A 25,891-nucleotide genomic window follows, 5' to 3' on the forward strand; every position below is an offset into this window, starting at 1 on the left:
CGGTACCTTGAGGAGTTGCTCCACCTGGTCCTGGCGTTCCCTGCCGAGGACAGGTCCATGTCGCCGCCACCAATGGAGCTTGCCGCTCCCATCAATGCACACACACAAACTGCCTACGAAGGAATCGGCGGAGTACCTTGGCGGCGATTGCGTGACGGTACTTGGCCCGGACGACGTCGGGGGCGGGGACCATTCGTGGGCGCAGTTTCTCTTGAGGGCGGCATGCACGGCCGCCACCGCGGCGTCTACGTCGTTCGAGGTGCCCGCCGGGATCTCGCTTGTGGAAACCTAGTGATGAGCAGGGCAGCCAATGAGACGGGCGAACAGAAAGCGGGGAAAGAGAGAGGGGCGGTCCTATGGAGACCTTGGTGGTCGGGTTGACGACAGGGAGGCGGCGGCTGAGCGCGGGCGCGCACCACTCGCCGTCGATGAAGAGTTGCCACTGCAAGATCTTGGCCGGCGCGACCATAATGGTGGGCCGGGAGTGAGAGCCCTAGCACGCGTAGCTTCGTGCTCCACCAGCAGCTTCGTCAAACCCTAGCGCGTGCAGCGCAGAGACAGAGAGAGGGTGAGGGAGGGAGAGGCCGGCGCATCACCTTCTCTGTGTCTCTGGACCCCTATTTCTGCTCCGGATCTGGGATGAGGAGGAGAGGTGAGCGTGCGGTGGCGGCATATCTCGGAGAAGATTTGTGTGGTGGCTTCAGATCGAGGTGGGGGAGCTTGGTGGAGGGGAGAGGACTAGATCGGGTGGAAGGGTGCGATGGGTGGGGAGTGAGTGGCTTTTTTTTCTGTAGATAGATGGATGGATGGATGTGGGTTGGATGGATGGATGAACGCCATATCATCGATCTGTGGGAATATTTCTCATTGTTCTAAAAATCAATGATTTAAAATAGTTTTCAAGTACTAAAAATAGAGGAATTTTGTGAAACATTTATCAAAAATATTTTGCAAAAGGGCACCACATAAATTTTCACTAGAGTTAGACCATATTTTCTGGATGAGGACCAATTTGTATGCATTTCCGATCTTTCTACCTTTTTTTTAACATAGTTAGAACATGTTACGACATTTTTATAATCGTCGTAAAAGTTATGACGATCTCATCTTATGCGGTTACGATGTTTTTGACTCACATCGTCGTAATTTATATGTAGATTTGATCCCCTCAAACAGCTTACGACAATCTCGGAGGAAATCGTCATAGATTTATGACGTCATGTATGAGCATATTTCTTGTAGTGTCAACTCTAGTTGTTGGCCGCGTCACCTTCTTCGACTGTATTACATTTCCAAGGGTACGACATAAACGGGAATACATTTTACACGACCGCCCAAGATAAAAAGAGCACCAACCAAAACAGTGGTGTCCGCTAGGATGTGACAGACGAGAATGGGAAAAAGGATACATACTATGGTTACATAAAGGAGATATGGGAACTTGACTATGGACCTACTTTTAAGGTCCCTTTTTTGGTGTAGTTGGGTGAACATGAATGGAGAAGGGGTAAACGTAGAGCAGTTGTATGGAATGAAAACAGTTGATCTCAAGAATCTTGGTTACAGAGACGAGCCATTCATCCTAGCCAATGATGTGGCTCAGGTTTTCTACATGAAAGACATGTCCTCCAGACCGAAAAAAGAAAAAAAAAAGCAAATGAATACAACGGACGATGAGGCAAAGCGTCACATAGTTTTTTCAGGGAAAAGAAACATCGTGGGGATCGAGGACAACACACACATGTGAGCAGATTATAATAAGTTTGATGAAATTCCGAACTTCATATTGAGAATTGACCCAAGCATCCCGTTAAATAATGAAGATGCTCCATGGTTACGACCAAAGTGATCATAGGCAAGGGATCAATATATAAATCTACGTAATGTATTAAACTTTATGTGATGTGTACTAATGTATTAAACTTTCAAAGAGATTGTCTGTTTTGTACACGAACTGCATCTAGTTTTTGTCGTAACCCCGTCAACATTATAGAACATGTTATGTGGGTGAAATGATGATACCATGCCAACTTTCAACGTTTTGAGAGTTCATTTGTAGTGCTTTTCAATTTCAGGTTCAATTAGCTCAGAAAATAAGTAAATGCACGAAAAATACCAAATGAAGTCAGAAATTGTTGAAAATTTATGATGTGCCTTTGAATGGTGCATTTTGCACACACAAAACGTATGGAGTTCAAAGAAGTTCAAAAAATGAAATACCTTTGTAACAAATGAGTTCTCATTCGAAACCCTGAAATTCGAAAGAGATTGTCCGTTTTGTACATGAAGTGCGTCCAGTTTTTTTCGTAACCCTCTCAACTTTTTAGCACATGCTATGTGGGTGAAATGATGATACCATGCCAACTTTCAACATTTTCAGAGTTCATTTGTAGTGCTTTTCAATATGAGGGTCAATTAGCTCAAAAAATTAAGTAAATGCACGAAAAATACCAAATGAAGTCAGAAATTTTTGAAAATGTATGATGTGCCTTTGAATGGTGCATTTTTAACACACAATAAATATGCAGTTCAAATAAGTTCAAAAAAATGAAATCCCTATGTAAAGTTGAGTTCTCGTTCGAAACCTTGATACTTCGAAATAGATTGTCTGTTTTGTACATGAAGTGCATCCGGTTTTTGTCATAACCCTCTCGACTTTTTCGCACATGTTATGTGGGTGAAATGATGATACCATGCAAACTTTCAACATTTTCAGAGTTCATTTCTAGTGCTTTTCAATTTCAGGGTCAATTAGCTCAATAAAATAAGTAAATGCACGAAAAATACCAAATGAATTCACAAATTGTTCAAAATTTATGATGTTCCTTTGAACGGTGCATTTTGAACACACAAAAAGAATGGAGTTCAAATAAGTTCAAAAAATGAAATCCATTTGTAACAGATGAGTTCTCGTTCGAAACCTTAATACTTCAAAAAAGATTGTCCGTTTTGTACACGAAGTGCATCAGTTTTTGTCATAACCCTCACAACTTTTTAGCACATGTTATGTGGGTGAAATAATGATACCATGCCAACTTTCAACATTTTGAGAGTTCATTTGTAGTGCTTTTCAATTTTAGGGTCAATTAGCTCGAAAAAATAAGTAAATGCACGAAAAATACCAAATGAAGTAAGAAATTGTTTAAAATTTATGATGTGCCTTTGAATGGTGCATTTTGATCACACAAAAATTATGGAGTTCAAATAAGTTCAAAAAAATGAAATCCCTTTGTAACAGATGAGTTCTCATTCAAAACCATGATACTTCGAAAGAAATTGTCCGTTTTGTAGAGAAAGTGCATCTAGTTTTTTCGTAACCCTCACAACTTTTTAGCACATGCTATGTGGGTGAAATGATGATACCATGTGAACGTTCAACATTTTCAGAGTTCATTTCTAGTGCTTTTCAATTTTCGGGACAATTAGCTCAAAAAAAAAGTAATTGCACAAAAAATACGAAATGAAGTCAGAAATTGTTGAATATTTATGATGTGCCTTTGAATTGTGCATTTTGAACACACAAAAAGGATGGAGTTCGAATAAGTTCAAAAAAATGAAATCCCTTTGTAAAGATGAATTCTCGTTCGAAACCCCGATAATTCGAAAGAGATTGTCCATTTTGTATACGAAGTGCATCCAGTTTTTGTCGTAACCCTCTCAACTTTTTAGCACATGCTATGTGGGTGAAATGATGGTACCATGCCAACTTTCAACATTTTGAGAGTTCATTTCTAGTGCTTTTCAATTTGAGGGTCAATTAGCTCAAAAAAGTAAGTAAATGCACGAAAAATACCAAATGAAGTCAGAAATTGTTGATAATTTATGATGTGCCTTTGAATGGTGCATTTTGAACACACAAAAAGTATGGAGTTCAAATAAGTTAAAAAAAATGAAATCCCTTTGTAATAGATGAGTTCTCGTTCGAAACCATAATACTTCGAAAGAGATTGTTCGTTTTGTACACGAAGTGCATCGAGTTTTGTCTTAACCCCCACAACTTTTTAACACATGCTATGTGGGTGAAATGATGATAACATGCCAACTTTCAACATTTTCAGAGTTCGTTTGTAGTGTTATTCAATTTCAGGGTCAATTAGCTCAAAAAAATAAGTAACTGCACGAAAAATACCAAATGAAGTCACACATTGTTGAAAATTGATGATGTGCCTTTGAATGGTGCATTTTGAACACATAAAATTATGGAGTTCAAATAATTTCAAAAAATGAAATCCCTTTGTAACAGAGATGAGTTCTCGTTCGAAACCCTGATACTTCGAAAGAAATTGTCCGTTTTGTACACGAAGTGCATCTATTTTTTGTCGTAACCCTCTCAACTTTTTAGCACATGCTATGTGGGTAAAATGATGATACCATGCCAACTTTCAATATTTTTGGAGTTCACTGTAGTGCTTTTCAGTTTTAGGGTCAATTAGCTCAAAAAAATAAGTAAATGCACGAAAAATACCAAATGAAGTCAGAAATTGTTGAAAATTTATTATGTCAACTAAAAAGAATCAACTAGAACATTAACTAAAAATAATGAACTAAAATTATCAAAGTATTTTATTTGTTAAAAAGAATCAAGCAAAACATTAACTAAAAAGAAACAAAAAATATCAACTCCAAAGAATCTTCGTAAAGTTTTTTTATTAAAATATTTAATATAAAACTAAAATAAAAGAGAGAAAAAAATCTTTAATAACAAAGAATTAAAATATAAACTCGGGCTAAAAACTATTAAAGTAAAAAAATATCGCCTATTAGGCCATCACGACCTGCATACGACTAAAAACCCTACACGAAAGGTGGGCGAGGATGCAAGCCCGCGGTCCCAATAGACTCAACAAGGAAGAGAGAGGAGAGTTAGGCCCATAGGCCTGCTTTAGAGAGAAGCTCAAATGAGTTGCCGCGGCGGTGCTTATAAAAAACAACGAGCGCCCCTCGCTTGGCGAGGTGGGACTAAAGTTTGCCCTGCCCCGCGCCGGAGCCAGACCAGGTCTTTAGTCCTGGGTTGGGGCTAGAACCGGGACTAAAGACCCCCCCCCTTTAGTCCCGGGTCTAGCCCCAACCCGGGAGTAAGGGCCTTTAGTCCCGGGTTGGGGCTAGACCCGGGACTAAAGGGGGGTATTTAGTCTCGGTTCAAGCCCCAACCCGGGACTAAAGGTCCTACTATAAAAGTGGGAGTTACGATTTTCACGAATCCATCGCCTTCTTCCTCTGCCCCCAACGCCTCCAGGCTGCTCTCGTCGTCGTCGTCCTCGTCGCCGTCGCCACTTTCAGGGTGCTCGTCGTCGTCGTCGTTGTCGCCGTCTCCACCAGCAAGCTACACTCCAACGCCATCGCCGACGCCCTCCGACGAGCCCGCGCATCCCTACGACCCCCTCCCCCACAACTCCGGCCGGCCCTTCGATCCCCATCGCCAGCACCACCACCACGCCGCCCCAACCCACCGCGGCGCCACCCCCTTCCCCACCGCGGCGCCACCCCCTCCCCCATCGTAATTTCTTTTTTGTTGCCTTTTCTCATTTTATTGCATATATATATATATATATTAATTAGGTTAATTTAGTTAGTTTAGTGCTACATATATGTGTTAGTTAGTGTTAAGTAGGTTAGTTTAGCGCTCTTTTTATAAATAGTGTTAGTTTAGGTCAAATAGGTTAGTTTAGGGCTCTCTTAATTAGTTTAGATCATTTGGTTAATTTAGTTAGTTTAGGTCATTAGGTTAATTTAATTAGTTAGTTTAGTGCTAAATAGGTTATTGTTAGTTTAGGTTAAGTAGGTTATTAATGCAAAACAGAAGATTTTGGTAAGATATTGGTTAGGCTATTGTTAGTGTAGGTTAAGTAGGTTATTAGTGGAAAAGTTTGTTATGTATTTGCAATTAATTAGTATATATATGTAGACAATAGATTCTCTTAGTTCTTTAATAAGAATTGGATTTATCAAGCATGCCACATTATGTATGTGCACAAGTGGATTCAAATTTTTTTGGTCTCATGTATGTAACCTAGCTAGCTAGATTCTATATGTCATGTTGTTGTGTGTCAAAGTATTGAAGAAATACATGGCTTCATCATTACCTGGTAGTAACAGTCGCCTGACGCTATGAAGCTCTAGAAAGTTGTTTTGGGACGGAGTTCCTGATAGAATAATTCGTTTTTTGGTACGAAGTTCAGCAAAGTCCTTCCAAATAACGATATTCAGATGTCTCTTTTTTAACTGCATACCAAAAAGCTAATTATCCTATTCGGGATTTCGTTACAAAACAACTTTGTAAAGCTTCATAGCATCATGCTCCTATTACTACTAGGTAATGATGAAGTCATGGTTTTCTTGAATCCTTTGCCAATAGACAGTGTGACATATAGAAGGGTAGATGAGATCAGGAAAAATATGGATCATTTTATGCACATCCAGAATGTCGCCATTTTGTTAATCCCTTAAAAGTTAAGAGAATCCACTAGACATATTTTAGAGTATAGATTCACTCATTTTGCTCCGTATGTAGTTTTCTGATCAAAATCTTTAAAAGGTCTTATATTTTGGAATGGAGGGAGTACAAGTTTAGAAAAGTTTATTAAATAGTAGGAATTTAAAGAGTAGGACATACGATGCCTGGCCCGCATCCTCATCGTCGGCTCGGTGGCGACCACCTGCTTGATAGGCGCCAGCATGTGCGTGACTAGCCTCCGCCAGGTTAGCACTGGGAGGAGCTACCTTCCGGGGCGCGCAACTTGGTGCGGAACCGGGATCCCGTCGTCGACCCGGAGCTTCTTTGGTGGCGGTCGCGGGGGCCACTTTTGGTGCCTATGGTGTCGGCCCCCGAGGAGGAGGTATGTCGCCGTGTCAGGGAGGAGGACGAGCACGTCCGTCGCTACATGGAGGCACTAGATGTCAGGTTCTCCAGTACCTGGCATGTTCTTCAGGATCTCACCCGAGGTATGATCCGATGATGGTCCCAGCTCTTTGGGTGTCCACCGCCTGTGCCTCAGTACAGCGATGGCTCTTTGTTGGTTGATCAGCTATATATTATTCGATGTATTACTGTATTCGAGAGATGTATTATTTATGTATTCCACATTATATATTTGATAATATTAAGTGGATTGTTCGATGGTGCATTAATTAAGTGGATTATTCGATGTATGTAAGCTTTAGTTTTAGTTGTTAGTTAATTTAGTTTTTTATGTTTAATTAATTTGTAGATACTATGGATCCAATACAAGGCAGAGACGAATATCATGAAGACGTGATGCTTGGTGTCATCTGCGGGGATAATATTTTAGTTGGCGATATCAATGCCACCAATCAGTTTCTGAACGAGTCCAGCGAGGGAGATGAGTTTCTCAACACAGGAGGTAGAAGCTTGGGTGACGTAGACGCCCACGCCTCGGGCGAGGGAGGAATCGGCGGCTCCAATGAGGAAGAAGTCGGCGAGGGAGAAGCCGACCGCTCCGCCGAGGTGCATATATATATTAATAAAGTAATCCTCTAATATATATATATACATATATATATATATATTAATACTCTTTATTTTAGCCCTCCGGATCGAGCAAAACTTCAGAACGGATGAAACGAGGCCCAACCAAGAAGTTGGATGACGGTGAGAGGTATAGGATCAAAACAGTCTCAAATGCCGGGCAATCAATTGCTCCCACAGATGTAAAACAGAAGTTTGTGAAGGCATGCGGAGTTGTTGTTAGGCACCACATCCCTATCACCACTCAAGAATGGATTAAGCCAAGAAAGGAAGGAGTCTCATATCTCGGCACAGCAGCCAAAGAAAACCTTTGGAGAAAGCTCATGCTTCATTTCACCCTGCCGACGTTAGAGGTGGATCCAGATGAGGAGGAGCCAAATGAGGAGGAAATGAAGAGGCGAAAAGAGGCCCTAGAGAAAAAAGTCAAGGAGTGGGCTCTTAAGGAGATGGCCGATCTATTCAGGGGCTAGAAAAAAAGAATGCACCAGGAATTTATCTTGAAAGATAAGACTCCAGATTTCGATAACAGTTATGCGCAGATAAAAGACTACTGGGCCGAATTTGTGGCGTACAAGAAATCGGAGGATGCCTTGAAAAAGTGTGCAATAAATAAGATGAATGCAGGTAAGAAGAAGTACGACCATATTATGGGGCCTGGTGGCTATGTCGGTAACATGGCTAAGTGGGAAGCACTTGAGGCACCATTTCTTGAAAAAAATATCACTCTAGAGCCCTTAAGATGGCTCGGACGGGGAAGAAACTGGTTTTACGCGCATGAGGGCTTGTTGGACGAAGAAGGGAAGGAAATATATAACCAAAGACACAAAGATAATCCCCTACCCATCGAGAACATTAGACGTGCAGTACAGGATGTTGAAGAGGGACGGTTCGTTCCCAATAGAGAGAATTTCGAGCTCACACACGCCCATGGGAATGATCAACACAAAGGGCTGTTGGGGAATGTTGCGTGGGAAACAAAAAAATTCCTACGCACACGAAGACCTATCATGGTGATGTCCATCTACGAGTGGAGATTTGGATCTACGTACCCTTGTAGATCGCACAACAGGCAGCGTTAAGAAACGCGGTTGATGTAGTGGAACGTCTTCACATCCCTTGAACCGTCCTGCGATCCATCGCAGGATTCTTCCAATCTAGTGCCGAAAGGACGGCACCTCCGCGTTCAGCACACGTACAGCTTGACGAAGATCTCGACCTTCTTCATCCAGCAAGCAAGATGGAGAAGTATATGAGTTCTCCGGCAGCGTGACGACGCTCCGGTGCTGGTGATGATCTACTCCTGCAGGGCTCCACCCGAGCTCCGCAGAAATCCTATCTAGAGGTAAAACTACGTGCTATAGGTTTGAGTTGCACGTGGCAAAGTTGTGTCTCATATCAGCCCTAAACCACCAATATATATGGGAGGGAGGGGGAAGGCTAGCCTTGAGGCACAAGGCCTCAAGGGTGCGCCTGCCAAGGAAGGAGGAGGACTCCTCCTCCAATTTTGTTTGGGAAGGAGGAGTCCTCCTCTTCCTTCCCACCTCCCTCTTTCCCTTTTTCTTTTGATATTTTCTTATGTGGTGCCATGGGACCCTTGTGCTGACTCCACCAGCCCACTAAGGACTTGTGGTGCCAGCCTAGTGCCTTGGGCTCACTCCCGGGTGGGGGGGGGGGGGTTCTCCCGGAACCCATTCGTCACTCCCGGTACACTGCCGGAATTGCCCGAAACTTTCCAGTGACCAAATGAAACCATCCTATATATCAATCTTCGTTTCCAGACCATTTTGGAAACCCTCGCGACGTCCGTGATCTCATCCGGGACTCCAAACAACATTCGGTAACCCCACAAATAACTCAACTATACTAAAACATCATCGAACCTTAAGTGTGCAGACCCTATGGGTTCGAGAACTATGTACACATGCCCCGAGGAACTCCTCGGTCAATATCCAATAGCAGGACCTGGATGCCCATATTGGATCCTACATATTCTCCGAAGATCTTATCGGTTGAACCTCAGTGTTAAGGATTCATATAATCCCGTATGTCATTCCCTTTGTCCTTCGGTATGTTACTTGCCCGAGACTTGATCGTCGGTATCCGCATACCTATTTCAATCTCGTTACCGGCAAGTCTCTTTACTCGTTCCGTAATACAAGATCCCTTGAGTTACACTTAGTCACATTGCTTGGAAGGCTTATGTGTGATGTTGTATTACCGAGTGGGCCCTCATACATCTCCAATGTATCTATAATTTTTGATGGTTTCATGATATTATCTTGTCAAACTTTGGATGTTTTGTATGCCTTTTATATCTTTTTTGAGACTAACTTATTAACTCACTACCAAGTGCCAGTTCCTGTTTTTTCCATGTTTTTGACCACTTTCAGAGGAGGATTTTAAACGGAGTCCAAACGAAACGAAACTCCCAAAAAGATTTTTTTTCGAAACAGAAGAAGTTCGGGAAGCTTGAGAACCAAGGCAGGGGCCACCAGGGACCCCACAAGCCCCCTAGCCGCAGCCAGGGGAGCCCATGCCTCCCAGGCTTGTGGGCTCCCAGGGCCACCTCCGCCCGAGGTCTACCGCCTATATATTCCCTAAAATACCAGAAAAAATCAAGAGATCATTGAAAGTACTTTTTCCGCCACCGCAAGCTTTTGTCTCCGCAAGATCCTATCTGGGTCACGTTCTGGTGCCCTGTCAGAGGGGGATTCGGACACGGAAGGCTTCTTCACCAACACCATGACCTCTCCGATGATGCATGAGTAGTTCACCATAGACCTACGGGTCCATAGATAGTAGCTAGAGGGCTTCTTCGCTCTCTTGGATCTTCAATACAAAGTTCTCCATGATCTTCACGGTGATCTATCCGATGTAATCTTCTTTTGCGGTGTGTTTGTCGAGATTCGATGAATTGTGGATTTAAGATCATATTATCTATGAATCTTATTTGAGTTTCTTCTAATCTGTTATATACATGATTTCATATCCTTGTAATTCTCTTCGAGTTGTGAGTTTTGTTTGGCCAGCTTGATCTATGATTCTTGCAATGGGAGAAGTGCTTGGTTTTGGGTTCATACCGTGCGGTGACCTCACCCAGTGACAGAAGGGGTAGCGAGGCACGCATCGTGTTGTTTCCATCATTGGTAAAAAGATGGGGTTTTCATCATTGGTTTGAGATTATCCCTCTACATCATGTCATCTTGCTTAAAGCGTTACTCTGTTCGTCAGGAACTGAATACACTAGATGCATGCTGGATAGCGGTTGATGTGTGGAGTATTAGTAGTAGATGCAGAAAGTATCCGTCTACTTGTCTCGGACGTGATGCCTATATGTATGATCATTGCCTTAGATATCGTCATGACTTTGCGTTGTTCTATAAATTGATCGACAGTAATTTGTTCACCCACCGTAATATTTGCTATTTTGAGATAAGCATGTAGTGAACACTATGGCCCCGGGGTCTACTTCACATCATATTTTCAGCCTTACTCTTTTTCCTCGTTGCATTTTGCGCCTTCGGATCTCATTTTGCAATCAATCTTTAAGGGATTGACAAACCCATTATAGCGTTGGGTGCAAGCTCGTTTGTGTTTGCGTAGGTACTCTGGACTTGACGAGATTCTCCTACTGGATTGATACGTTGGTTCTCAAACTGAGGGAAATACTTACTCCTCCTGTGTTGCATCACCCTTTCCTCTTTAAGGGCAAAACCAACGCAAGCCCAGTCTCCGTCAACGTGTCAATCTCCGGCACTGTTGTCTGTTGCCGTAGCAGAAGAATTTGTGGCGCCATTGCCGGGGAGGATCAAGTCAAGAACTCATCCAAGTAAGTGTCGCAAAATGATCTCTTGCATTTACTTTTTTTCCTCTCGTTTTCCTCTCCCACACTTTCGTTTGCCTTTTTCGTTTGCCTTTTCGTTCGCCCTTTTGTCTCGCTTGCTTTCCGTTTGTTTGTGTGGGATAGTCTATCTGTCCTCATAGCTAGATCCACCACTCCGAAAGATACTCCCGAGAATGAAGTTCTCAATTTCAAACAAATTGAGGAAGAAAACTTAAAGGACGCTTGGTATAGGATTTGCAATGCTCAGAGTAGATCTACTCATAAGCAATCTACTATCGTCCTGCTTCACAGTTTTTATGTGGGTGTTTCTCCTTGGAATAGGTATATTCTTGACACCATCGTAGGTTGAAATTTCTTGGGTAGCCATACCGTTGATTTTTATGGAGCTGCAATAAATTTCGTAGGCTCACCCCCACTCATGGTTAATGGAACTACCTTAACTCTGGAACATGTGATGTGTAGGTTGGACGTCATTGAATATAAAGTTGCTACGATTGAACTTATTGAGAATTTGGATAAAAAGATCCAAAATCAAATCACTCAATACGGATCCAAGGTGGGAATGGTTTTGAAAAATTGAAAAGAGAAGGAGCCCACAGTTAACGAAAAACTAGGTCATGATTCCACTAGGATTGACAAACTAGAGGATGTTATAACCAACTTGGGTTCCGCTTTTGCCGCTATGCAGAATACTCCAAATTTTGCCCACAATAAGGTCACCGAGTTTGTTTTTTTCCTAAAAGTAGTGGTGAATCATCTATTAAGAAAGATGAAGACCTTAAGATGATGAGTGATCACGCTACTTATGGTTTGAGCACCAAAGACGACGATACGTGATTCTATCGCCTTATGCCTAGCTAAGGGCGTTAAACAATAGCGCTTGTTGGGAGGCAACCCAATGAATTCATTTCTTTTTATTTCTATTTTGTTGCGTCCACACCATCATCATTCTGTTATTATTGTGTCTTTTGTGTTTCTTTTTGTGTTTGAGACAAGCAAAACATTTATGACTAGTCTTGGTGATGGTTGTTTGATCCTGCTGGAAAAACACAGAAACTTTTCGCTCACGATATTATTTTTCATTTTTATTAAGAATAATATTTTGAGTTGATTCTTTTTTATTTTGGTTGATATGCCTTTTTCCCAGGCAATTGTAATTTTTCATAATTTTTGATGTACGAGAAGTATACGAAGTATACAGATTGCTACAAACTGGTCTATTTTTGACAGATTCTGTTTTTGTTGAGTTGGTTGCTTGTTTTGATGAATCTATGGATAGTATCGGGGGGGGGGGGGGTACTAGCCATGGAATAGTGGGAATACAGCTATATAACACCAATATAAATTGAAATCAAGATTGCTACAGTACCTAAAGAGGTGGTAGTTTGTTTTCTTGTGTTAATGTTATCACGAGTTTCGGTTTAAGTTTTGTGTTGTGAAGTTTTCAAGTTTTGGGTGATGTTCTCATGGACAAAGACATAAGGAGTGGAAAGAGATAAAGCTTGGGGATTCCCAAGGAATCCCAAGCCAAATTCAAGGACACCAAAAAGCCAAAGCTTGGGGATGCCCCGGGAAGGCATCCCCTCTTTCGTCTTCAATCCATCGGTAACATTACTTGGAGCTATATTTTTATTCACCACACGATATGTGTTTTGCTTCGAGCGTCTTGTATCGTAGGAGTTTCTACTTTTTGTTGTGTCAAAATCATCCTTGCTGCACACCTTTTGAGAGTGACATGCACTCATCGTGATTTTGCTAGAATGCTCATTGTGCTTCACTTACATCTTTTAGAGCACGGGGGTGCGTCGGTTGGTAGTTGGCTTATGCCAGGAAAGTAGTCCCAAAGGTGATAGGTACCCAAAGAGGATACAAAAACCTCCATCTTCATGTGCATTGAGTAGAAAGAGAAGTCTTGATTCCTCTCAATTTGTTTTGAGACATGGATTTGGTAATATTAAGAGTTATGTTAGTAGGGTACTGTGAATCTAGAAATACTTGTGTTGAAGTTAGTGATTCCCGTAGCATGCACGTATGGTGAACCTCTATGTTAGGAAGTCGGAGCATAATTGATCTATTGATTGTCATCCTTTGTGTTGAGGTCGGGATCGCGCGATGGTTAACACCTACCAACCCTTCCCCTAGGAGTATGCGTTTAGCACTTTGTTTCGATTACTAATAAAAACATCCGCAACAAGTATGTGTGTTCTTCATGACTAATGTGAGTCCATGGTATAGATGCACTTTCACCTTCCACCATTGCTAGCCTCTCTAGTGTCGCGCAAGTTTCGTCGGTGGTACAAAAACCCACCATATGCCTTCCTCAAAACAGCCACCATACCTACCTACTATGGCATTTTCATAGCCATTCCGAGATATATTGCCATGCAACTCCCACTGTTCTGTCTCATGACTTGTGCCGTCACTCTCATATTTCCATAGCATGATCGTAAGATAGCTAGCGAGATGTTTCAACGTCATACGCCAACCAAGATCGTTGCATATCCCGGTACACTGCCGGAAGCATTTCCTATAGAGTCATCATCGTTCTAACCTTTGAGTTGTGAGTAAATAAAAGTGTGATGATCATCATTATTAGAGCATTGTCCCATGTGAGGAAAAAAAAGAGACCAAAGAGCCCAAATAAAAAAATAAGAGAAAAAAGAGGCCCAAGAGCCCAAATAAAAAAGAGAGAGAAGGGACAATGGTACTATCTTTTTCCACACTTTTGCTTCATAATAGCACCATGTTCTTCATGATTGAGAGCCTCTTGTTTCGTCACCACCATATTCTAGTGGGAATCTTTATTATATAACTTGGCTTGTATATTCCAATGATGGGCTTCCTCAAAATTGCCCTAGGTCTTCGTGACCAAGCAAGTTGGATGCACACTCACTAGTTCTCCTTTTTGAGCTTTCACGTACTTATAGCTCTAGTGCATCCTTTGTATGGCAATCCCTACTCACTCACATTGATATCTATTAATGGGCATCTCCATATCCCTTTGATACGCCGAGTCAATGTGACCATATCCTCCCTTTTTGTCTCACAAACACCACCACACTCTATTCCATCTATAGTGCTATATCCATGGCTCACGCTCATGTATTGCGTGATAGTTATAAAAAGTTTGAGAAAGTAAGAGTGCGAAAACAATTACTTGGCCAATACCGGGGTTGTGCATGATTTAAATTAGTTGTGTGAGGATGATGGAGCATAGCCACACTATATGATTTTGTAGGGATAACTTTCTTTGGCCTTGTTATTTTGAAACTTCATGATTACCTTGCTACTTTGCTTGAAGTATTATTGTTTTCATGTCAATAGCAAACTATTGTTTTGAATCTTATGGATCTGAACATTCATGTCACACGAAATAAGTTACGAAGGACAACTATGCTAGGTAGCATTCCACATCAAAAATTCAGTATTTATCACTTCCCTACTCGAGGACGAGCAGGAGTTAAGCTTGGGGATGCTTGATACGTCTCCAACGTATCTATAATTTTGATGGTTTCATGCTATTATCTTGTCAAACTTTGGATTTTTTGTATGCCTTTGATATCTTTTTTGAGAATAACTTATTAACTCAGTGCCAAGTGCCAGTTCCTGTTTTTTCCGTGTTTTTGACCCCTTTTAGAGGAGGAGTTTAAACGGAGTCCAAATGGAACGAAACTTCCAAAAAGATTTTTTCTGAAACAGAAGAAGATCGGGAAGCTTGAGAACCAAGGCACGGGGCCACCAGGGACGCCACAAGCCCCCTAGTCACGGCCAGGGGGGCCCGCACCTCCCAGGCTTGTGGGCTCCCTGGGCCACCTCTGCCCTAGGTCTTCCGCCTATATATTCCCTAAAATCCCAGAAACAATCAGTAGATCATCAAAAGTACTTTTCCACCGCCGCAAGCTTTTGTCTCCGTAAGATCCAATCTGGGGCACGTTCTGGTGCCCTGCTGGAGGGGATTCGGACACGGAAGGCTTCTTCATCAACACCATGACCTCTCTGATGATGCGTGAGTAGTTCACCATAGACCTATGGGTCCATAGCTAGTAGCTAGATGGCTTCTTATCTCTCTTGTATCTTCAATACAAAGTTCTCCATGATCTTCATGCAGATCTACCCGATGTAATCTTCTTTTGTGGTGTGTTTGTCGAGATCCGATGAATTGTGGATTTAAGATCATATTATCTATGAATCTTATTTGAGTTTCTTCTAATCTGTTATATACATGATTTCATATCCTTGTAATTCTCTTTGAGTTGTGAGTTTTGTATGGATAGCTTCATATATGATTATTGCAATGGCAGAAGTGCTTGGCTTTGGATTCATACTATGCGGTGACCTCACCCAGTGACAGAAGGGGTAGCGAGGCACGCATCATGTTGTTGCCATCAAGGGTAAAAAGATGGGGTTTTCATCATTGGTTTGAGATTATCCCTCTACATCATGTCATCTTTCTTAAGCCATTACTCTGTTCGTCATGACCTCAATACACTAGATGCATGCTGGATAGCGGTCGATGTGTGGAGTAATAGTAGTAGATGCAGAAAGTATCGGTCTACTTATATCGGACGTGATGCCTACATGTATGATCATTGCCTTAGATATCGTCATGACTTTGCACGGTTCTATCAATTGCTCGAAAGTAATTTGTTCACCCACCCTAATATTTGCTATTTTGAGAGAAGCCTCTAGTGACCATTATGGCCCCCAGGTCTACTTCACATCATATTTTCAGCCTTACTCTTTTGCTCCGTTGCACTTTCCGCCTTCAGATCACACTTTGCAATCAATCTTGAAGGGATTGACAACCCCTTTATAGCGTTGGGTGCAAGCTCGTTTGTGTTTGCGCAGGTACTCTGGACTTGACGAGATTCTCCTACTGGATTGATACCTTGGTTCTCAAATTGAGGGAAATACTTACTGCTCCTGTGTTGCATCACCCTTTCCTCTTTAAGGGAAAAAACAACGCAAGCCCAGTCTCCGTCAACGTGTCAATCTCCGGCACTGTTGGCTATTTTGAGATAAGCATGTAGTGAACACTATGGCCCCCGGGTCTACTTCACATCATATTTTCAGCCTTACTCTTTTTCTTCGTTGCACTTTGCGCCTTCGGATCTCATTTTGCAATCAATCTTTAAGGGATTGACAAACCCATTATAGCGTTGGGTGCAAGCTCATTTGTGTTTGCGCAGGTCCTCTGGACTTGACGAGATTCTCCTACTGGATTGATACCTTGGTTCTCAAACTGAGGGAAATACTTACCGCTCCTCTGCTACATCACCCTTTCCACTTCAAGGTAAAAACCAACGCAAGCCTAGTCTCCGTCAACGTGTGAATCTCTGGCATTGTTGTCTATTCTGTAGCAGGCCCCGAGATACCTCTCCGTCACACGGAGTGACAAATCCCAGTCTTGATCCACACTAACTCAACGGACACCTTCGGACATACCTATAGAGCACCTTTATAGTCACACAGTTACGTTGCGATGTTTGATGCACACAAGGTATTCCTCCGGTGCCATTGAGTTATATGATCTCATGGTCACAGGAACAAATACTTGACATGCAGAAAACAATAGCAATAAAACGACACGATCAATATGCTACGTTCATAGTTTGGGTCTAGTCCATCACATGATTCTCCTAATGATGTGATCCAGTTATCAAGTGACAACACTTGCATATAGTCAGAAAACCTTGACTGTCATTGATCAACTGGCTAGACAACTAGAGGCTTGCTAGGGACATTGTTTTGTCTATGTATCCACAAATGTATCTATGTTTTCATTCAATACAATTATAGCATGGATAATAAACAATTGTATTTAAACAGGAAATATAATAATAACTATTTACCATTGCCTCTAGGGCATATTTCCAACAAGGGAGAGCACGAGGCTTACCAGGCTCCCCTCCATGGATGCTTGCGTTTTCCGAGGAAAGGAAGAGATTTCCCGATAGAAGCCATCAGAGGAGAAAGGAAAAGGAGGCAACTGAGAAAGCGGTTGAGGCACACCGGTTGCATAATCTAGAAGAAGCAGTAAAGCGGCTGCAGAAGGATCAAATCGACAGACAGCAAGGTAGCGGCCAATCTCAGCGGCTCATGATAGAAGCTCCATCGAATCGGAAAATCAATATCGTTTCCACGCAGCTCCAGGATGATGGTGATGATGCACTGACAAGGGATCCTCCTCGTCGCGACCTAGTGGATGATATCACACAGAGCACACCTTGTGAGACAAAGGTGAAAGTTGCTAACTTAAAGTTGACGGTGGCGGTCGGCATGGCCATACCAATTGGACATAATCCAACTTGGCATTGCTCTCCGGTTCCTGAAGGGTACGTTGTCGTCGCGGTGGATGAAGTGGTGAAAGATTATGAGGAGCTGAAGCTCGACCACCCTTACAGGTGAAGATAGGGATTTGACTAAACTTGGAGAAGTCAAGAAACAAACCGTTGTATGGCCAAAGGAGGACATCTTGCTTCCAAATTGGCCGCCAAGGCCACCGACTCCTCAGAGCAGCAATCCTTCTTCGCCTCCACCTCACTAGTCTCCAGCGCAACCGTCGTCTTCGCCGCCTCACCATTCTCCAGCGCAATCGTCGTCTTCGCCGCCTCACTAGTCTCTAGCGCAACCGTCTCCACCACCGCATTAGCCATCTCCACTGCCCCGTCAGCCGTCTCCGTCCACTCAGGATCAGAGCAAAAAATGAAAATGTACCACCGCTAATAGTGGCGGCAGAAAGGGGTTCCTATCACCGAAACATAAGTTGTCGCCGCTCCCAAAAATACCTCATAAGGATATGGAGAAGAGACCTTGGGACTATACTGGAGAGGCCAATATTTAGAGGGCAGACGCCTAGCATCAAGAATGGAAGATTGACACGGCTAATAAGAAGAAGCCGAAAGAGCCAGAGTTCTAGGTCACCCGGAAGATCACGCCGCATTTGTGAAAATGCTAAAAACCCTTGCAGATCCCCCGACACCGTTGCCAGCAGACTATGAACGCTCTATTCTCAAGTCGGCTCAGGAAAAAAAGCAACGGTTGAAGAGTAGTACGTCCAACGGGAAATCAGTTGCACAACTCGGACAACAGAAAAACCAATTGTGCCCCCCGCTCAAAGTGTATTCTGATACAAATGTGTGCTCGAGGCTGCTGGCATGTCTATTGATGAGTACTTAAACCATATGCATGAATTCGCTGACATGACATACATATACTGGTACGGCGCTCCTCTCGTCAAACCAGAGTTAGTGAACGAGCTACCAACAAAAATGCGAAGAATGCATGACTGGTACATGCGAGCCTGTGCTCAACAGCAAAACTGGATCTACTTTGCATATAAAAATGAGCATTTTGGGCATGGAGATAGCGTGCTAATGAATGAATTCGACGAATTATTTTAGTTATACAAACAAGACGCCCTCGAAAAATCTATCATCGGTGCCTATTCTTTGTAACTATTATTAATTTATGTCATTAAGTCTTACTCAGCTAGTTCTTGCATGTATAATCTTACTCATCACTATATTAATTTTGCAGAATGAAGATTCTCGAATGCAAAAGAGGACAAATCTATGACATTGGGTTCATTGACCCATATTTAATTCATCACCAAAGTCTCGCAACGAATCCCCACGAGGTAGAGAATAACATGGTACAAGGGTTAAGCTTTTCCAGTACCAAAAGGGAAATACTGTTTCCTTACAACTTCAAGTGAGTGTTACTACACACATTCTATTTTCTCTTGCTCGATGTTATTATAACTGTATGATTGAATCGTTATGCCTGCGCAGGTTCCACTTTATTCTGTTAATCATTGTACCTAACGAGGGCTTGGTAAAAGTCATGGACCCGAAACACACACCCCTCGCTGAATGGGCGAACATGCAGGAATGACTCCACACGTAATTTCAATCATTATGGCACTATATCGGCAACTTTTCATTCATTTCCTGATAGCAAGGAATTAATATAGAACTTATTTATTCATTTCCTTTTCTTGGCAGGGTTTGGAAACGGTTCACCGCCAAGGCTCGGGGTGTTTGGAAGTCAGAGCTTACATTTAGACAATTGGATGTAAGTAACTACTAGCTAGATCCGCGCATCTCTTTATTCTAGCTTAAATACCATTATCATTCTTGATTATGTTTTTGATTGAACTATCTTCTCGTAAAGTGCTTGAGGCAGGAACATGGGAACAATTTATGTGGATACTATGTTTGCGAGTTCATTCGCCAGACGATCCATGAGACGGGCAAAAACCGATACATAAAAAAAATTGAAGTACGATAAACAATACTCACAACTTTATTTTATTACTATCAATTGTGTTCGGTTTCATTGATATATATTGACCCCTTCTTTAAATTAGAACGAACGGTTGCAGGGCGGCCTTCTACCATAGGAACGTGTACTAGCAATTCAAGAGGAAATTGCCGGATTCTTAGATGCAGAGGTCCTAGATGTGAAGGGAGAATTTTATTGCCCGTCGATGCAATCCAGATTAAATGTTAAAGTGTAAAAGAGATGCATATGTGTATGTATAAATCGTGTCTACATTTTGTAATATGTTCGACAAAGCACGACGGATGAGATGGTGTAATATATTTGTGATGATGATGTGCAATATAGTTGCTCCTTTATTGTTGTGTATGTACCATCCAATTTAGTACAAAACAAGAATTAAAAAGTGCCAAAATCAAATAAATGGGAAAATAGTGGGCAACAAAATAGCCCCATCCAATTTAGTGCAAAACCCTAAACCCTAAAAAGTGATCTAAAAAAAGAATCGAAGAAATAGCCCTGGTAAGTAATACGAACCGGGACTAATACCCCTCCACCTCGCTCCAAGCGCCTCCACATGGAGGACCATTAACCCCGGTTTGGGGCCGAATCGGGGCTAGCATTAGTCCCGGTTTGTGAACCGGGACTAATGGCCCAACCGAACCGGGTCTATAGGCCCTCTTTCTACTAGTGATATGTCGATTTTCTCTTTTTTATTGTTTTTGTTTTCCTAAGCATGACAGATTCGGTTTTTAAATTTGGAATAAAGGTTATCCTATTTAAAGTTTTTGAACGAATCTTTTTGGTTTACGTAAAAAAACTACAAAATTTCTATTAGTGCTAGTAATTCCCAAATTTACATAGTTTAAATTTGATTGTTTTTGAAATTTGTGTGAATCACTAGTTTGTGAATACTTTACTTTAAAAATAGGTTTTTTTGTCATTCTTTTTTGTGATATTTAATATTAGTGTGTTTTATTATTATATTAAATTTGGTAATTTTTAGGATATTAAAAAATGAAATGCCCTTGTAAAAGATGAGTATTCATCTGAAACACTAATACTTCGAAAGAGATTGTCCAGTTTTTACACGAAGTGGATCCAATTTTTGTCGTAACCCTTTCATCGTTTTAGCACATGCTATGTGGGTTAAATGATGCTACGATGCAAAGTTTTAGCCTTTTCGGAGTTTATTTGTAGCGCTTTTCAATTTCAGGGTCATTGAGCTCAAAAAAATCATTAGATCATGAAAATTAGCAAATTAAGTGAGAATTGTTGAAAATTGATGATGTGGCTTTGAATGATGCATATTGAGCACACAATAAGTGTGGGGTTGAAATAAGTTTTAAAAAATGAAATGCCTTTGTAAGAGATGAGTATTCGTGTGAAACACTGATACTTCGAAAGAGATTGCCCAGTTTGTACACGAAGTGCATCCAGTATTTACCATAACCGTCCCAACTTTTTAGCACATGTTATGTGGGTGAAATGATGATACCATGCCAAATTTCAGCCTTTTGAGAGTTCATTTGTAGCGCTTTTAAATTTCAGGGTCATTTAGCTAAGAAAATCATTAAATCATGAAAAATAGCAAATGAGGTGAGAAAGGGTTGAAAATTGATGACATGGCTTTGAATGATGCATATTGAGCTCACAAAAAGTCTGGAGTTGAAATAAGTTAGAAAAAATGAAATACCTTTGTAAGAGATGATTATTCGTTCAAACCCCAGATACTTCGAAAGCGATTGTCTAGTTTGTACATGAAGTGCATCCAGTTTTTTGCTTTAACTCTCCTAACTCTTTAGCACATGCTATGTGGGTGAAAAGGTGATACCATGCCAGGTTACATCCTTTTCAGAGTTCATTTGTAGCGCATTTCAATTTCAGGGTCATTTAGCTCAAAAAATCATCAAATCATGAAAAATAGCAAATGAGGTGAGAAAGGGTTTCAAATTGATGAAATGGCTTTGAATGATGCAGATTTAGCGCACAAAAAGTCTGGAGTTGAAATAAGTTCTAAAAAATGAAATGCCTTCGCAAGAGATGAGTATTCGTCCAAAACCTTGATCTTCTAAATGCACATAATTGCACTGATTAGCTCCTAGCTATATAATGCTTCTTCGCGTTTGAAATGCCAAAACACACATATATATACCCTAACTCTTACACACATATTACCTCCAGTTTGTCCCAAGTGGGACTTTCCAGATAACCCGGAAACTCACTAAGAAGAAAGTGATGACGGTGAAAGTCGGCAACATCCGAGATTGGGATGTTGGGGTACAAAACTTTTTCTTTGCGTGTGTCCCTTTGCGCCATAACCATGGATAATCTTCCCCATTTAATAGGATGCTGGGGCCAGTCTTCACTCTAAAGGGAGGAATTTCGTAAAACTTTTCATTATCTTGTGACATGTCTGTGTTGTCCTCCAGTCCCACGATATTTCTTTTCCCTGAAAGAACTATGTGGAGCTTTGGCTAATCGTCTGGTGTATTTGCTTCCTTCTATTTTATTTTTCTCGGCTCGGTAGACATGTCCTTCACATAGAAAACCTGCGCCACAGCATTGGCTAGGACGAATGGTTCATCTGTGTACCCAAGATTGTTGAGATCCACTGTTGTCATTCCGTACCACGGGTCTTCCATTACCCCGCCTCCTTTTAGATTGACCCATTTGCACCGAAAGAAAGGTTCGTTCAAATTGTTTCCACAGTCAGGTTCCCATATCTCCTTTATATATGTAACCATAATATGTGTCCTTTGGCATATTGTTGTTGTTTCCCGCATCAAAGCGGACACCACTGTTTTGGTTGGTGCTCTTTTTATCTTGGGCGATCGTGTAAAATGTATTCCCATTTATCTCGTACCCTTTAAAAGTCAATACAGTCGAAGATGGTGACTTGGCCAACAAGTATAGGTCATCTCCAACTTCAGGGTCATGCATGAGACGTGTTTGCAACCAACCGCCGAATGACGCCATGTTTCTACGTTTGATCCGAGGATCAGACTGCTCCGGGTTCTTGGAGCGTACAATATCCATGTGTTCCTTGATATACGGAGCCACTGTCGTGGGTATAAGTCTGACAGTAGATGTGTAGGGTACGAAAGGATGGGCAGAGCCTTAGCTACGGCGAGGTTGTATGAGTTCAGGCCCTTCTGCGGTGGAGGTAATAGCCCTACGTCTCAGTGCTCTCAGAGCTTGTTGTCGAGTGGAATATAGAATATAGTGAATTGCTAACCTCTGCACCAGTGGGGGAGGGTGGCTTATATAGAGTGTGTTGCCCTCCACAATGGTTCGGTGCACAGGGGGGAGTAGTGGCGAATAAATGCCTACGTTACAGGTAACGTACGTCTTAAATGCTAATAAAGGCACGTGGAAATGTATGACCGTTTCCCTCCAGGGGGTTACGTTGCACAGAGTGGAATCCAGTCGGTTAGTTTGATATACTCCGAATGCTAGTCTCCGACCGGATGGTCGAGGATCTGTTACCGACTGGATGATGGGAACTCCTTAGTTCAGTCGGAACTGACTAAGGGCCTTGTCTCTTATGAGGGGTAGTCCTTGGGTAGGACCCACAGGGCAGGCCTATGACCCTACCCTAGGACTATAACCCCATCATTAGTCCCCGAATGGATTGGGGTTGGAACGACGAAGCGATGCATGAAGTTTAGATCCGACTGGTACGGATGTGACTTTGGCGTTGCTTGCCTCGATCCATTTTATCTTTTCTGACCAACGATCTGAGTGGAAGTATTTGTGAAACAAATTGTCGGAAACCGAGTGCTTCCGTGGTATCTTCTGATGTGACCAGTCAACTGACAGCGGCGGATTTTCCGGGATCCTCAAATTTCGGTTACCGCGTGCTCAGCGGGGATGACGACATCGCGCTCGAGTAGCGCGTGACGCCTCGATTCCCGCGCCTTCATCTTCTCCACTGATATCGCCGCAGTCGGTCGGGGGATAAGATTTCGGGGCCACTTGCCAGTGACCCAGTCAGAACCTTACTTAAACCTCGACGGCGAGGGTTTTTTCGTTAGGCTCGCTGGATATCTTGCCTTTGCTCCGCTTCTTTCGCCATCCTCTGCGCACCCCAAGCTTCTTCCTTATCCTTCTCCCTCGCGAATCCGCAGCTTCCGCCATGACAAAGGGGCAGACCAGCAAGCTAGAGGCGCAGAAGAAGAGGGGGAAGGCGGCGGCTCCCGCTCAGCGGAGGCAGCGAACCCTACCGGCGGGGTGGATTCGGGGGGACTTCCTCCCCTCCATGGTGACGGAGGAGGACCTACTGGAGCTAGTGGAGCACGGGATGATCGTGCACAAGTCGTGGAAGCTGCCAGTGGAGGGTGAGACCGAGCCGGCGCCCCGGGAGGGGGAGCGCGTCCTGCTGCTCAGCCACGTGCATCGAGGTTTCTCCCTGCCCCCACATCCTTTCTTCGAAGGCATAATGAACCACTTCGGGGCGCAGCTCCACCACTTTCCCCCGAATGCCATAGCTTATCTCTCTGCTTTCATAGTCTTGTGCGAGTGCTTCATCGGTTGTCCTCCCCATTGGGGGCTTTTCAAACATATCTTCTCTGCTAGATCCCAAACTATCAAACGACTTAACCAGTCGGATGATAAGACTCACCTTCTCCAGCTCTGCGGGGGCTAAGGCTTCCAAAAGAAGAGAAAAAGTAGTTATCCCGCTCTTCAGCTGAGTGAATCGGTTAGGAACTCGCAGTCGACATGGTTCTACTGCCAGGACGTTGCTTGCCTGAATGCCACGACAGTGTTGCCTCCTTTTAGCTTAGATCGACCAGCTCCGCCTAAGCAGCTCGCGCTCAGGAAGGCGGAGAAGATCGATATCCAGCCTCTGGTCGACGCGCTCGTAGATGTCGTCAGAAAGGGAGTCACCGGCATAGATTTGCTGGAGGTTTTCCTCGGTCGACGCATCCAACCACTGCAGGCCCGACACCACGCCATGTGGCACTACACGGGGCCCGAAGACTCCACTCGGACCAACGTCGTGTGCGTGACCGGGGAGACGGTGGCATCGTGGGTGCTCCAGATCACAGGCGCCTGTGAGAACCCCAGAGGGTCCCAGCGAGTGAGGGCTTTCTGCGTGGACAATCCTCCTCCGAACGAGGTGAGTACAACTTGTCGAGTGCATATAACTGTCTTAGTTTTATCGCTTTCTTGAATCACCGTCTGACGTTTGATGTCGCCGACTGTATTTTATGCAGAAGTTGACCAACTGGTTCTCTCCTTCCTCGAACGGGAACCCGGCCGAGGAGGAGGAGGAGGGCAGCGTGGAGAGCGTCTAGTACATCTCCGACAGTGGGGACACGGAGGAGGAGTGTGGTGAGGATGAGGAGGAAGACGAAGAGCAGAACTCGCCACCCCCGCCGCCAGAGCATCGAACCAAGCGCCGACATGAACCTGCATCTCCCTCGGCCCCTCCAGCATCCTCGAGTGCTCTGCCAACTGCTCCTACGGTTCCGAGCGCTCCGTCAACTGTTCCCGTGGTTCCGAGTGCTCGGAGCACCAAGAGGACCAGGGACGCTGCTGCTGAGCCTGTGGGTCAGCCTTCCAAGGTGGCCAAACCGAGCGGATCTAAACCTCGGAAGGCTTTGCCGCGGATGAGGGTCACCGTTCCCGTCACCTCAACGTAAGTGCATTGTTCTTCTAACTTCTTTTGATATTCGATTGAACTCCTGTTTATTGGTCGAATGAATTTCACTCGACAGAGTTGCTACCTCTGCCACCTCTCCGGCACGCCAGGGGGATGATCCCATGGACATGGACAATGTCGTCTCGTCCTAGCCAGGTGCATCGTAGCGATTCCGAGAGTTTACATTATTGCATCACGAATTCTGTCTTCGGTCTTGCCTTTTCTTTCTATGATCTCACGCCGTTCGGTCAGGTTTCTCTCAGGGGCGATTTATGTGGATGAGGGTGACCAGGGAAGGTCTGAGCAAGCTGTGGTGCCTGTCCTTGAGTCTATTCGGCCAGTTACTGCTCTCGCCGCGGACGTGTCGCCGACTGAGGCGATGCCGTCGACTGAAACGGCGCTGGTTGCTGCTGAATCGACTCGAGCGGGCCTTGGGGTGCCCAAGGAGCCTCCAACGATGCCAGGCCCGTCAAATGTCGAGTACAACGTCCAGCGCCTCCCGGAAGATCAGGTGGGAGCGGCCAAGGGGGCCATGGTGCAGGCGGAGCTAATGGCGGGAGAGGCCAAGAAGACGTACGACTCCATCGCGTCCCTGTACCAGCGAAGCTTGGAACTGCGGGACGATATCCGA

The 25,891-nt window shown here is 43.5% G+C and overlaps 1 pseudogene; it reads left to right on the forward strand.

The window, feature by feature from the left end:
* Window positions 1-760: 760 nt before the first annotated feature.
* LOC123425527 overlaps window positions 761-25,891 on the forward strand; it is a 30,961-nt pseudogene continuing 5,830 nt past the window's right edge.

This window comes from Hordeum vulgare, chromosome 2H, assembly GCF_904849725.1.
Source record: "Hordeum vulgare subsp. vulgare chromosome 2H, MorexV3_pseudomolecules_assembly, whole genome shotgun sequence".
NCBI lineage: Eukaryota > Viridiplantae > Streptophyta > Magnoliopsida > Poales > Poaceae > Hordeum > Hordeum vulgare.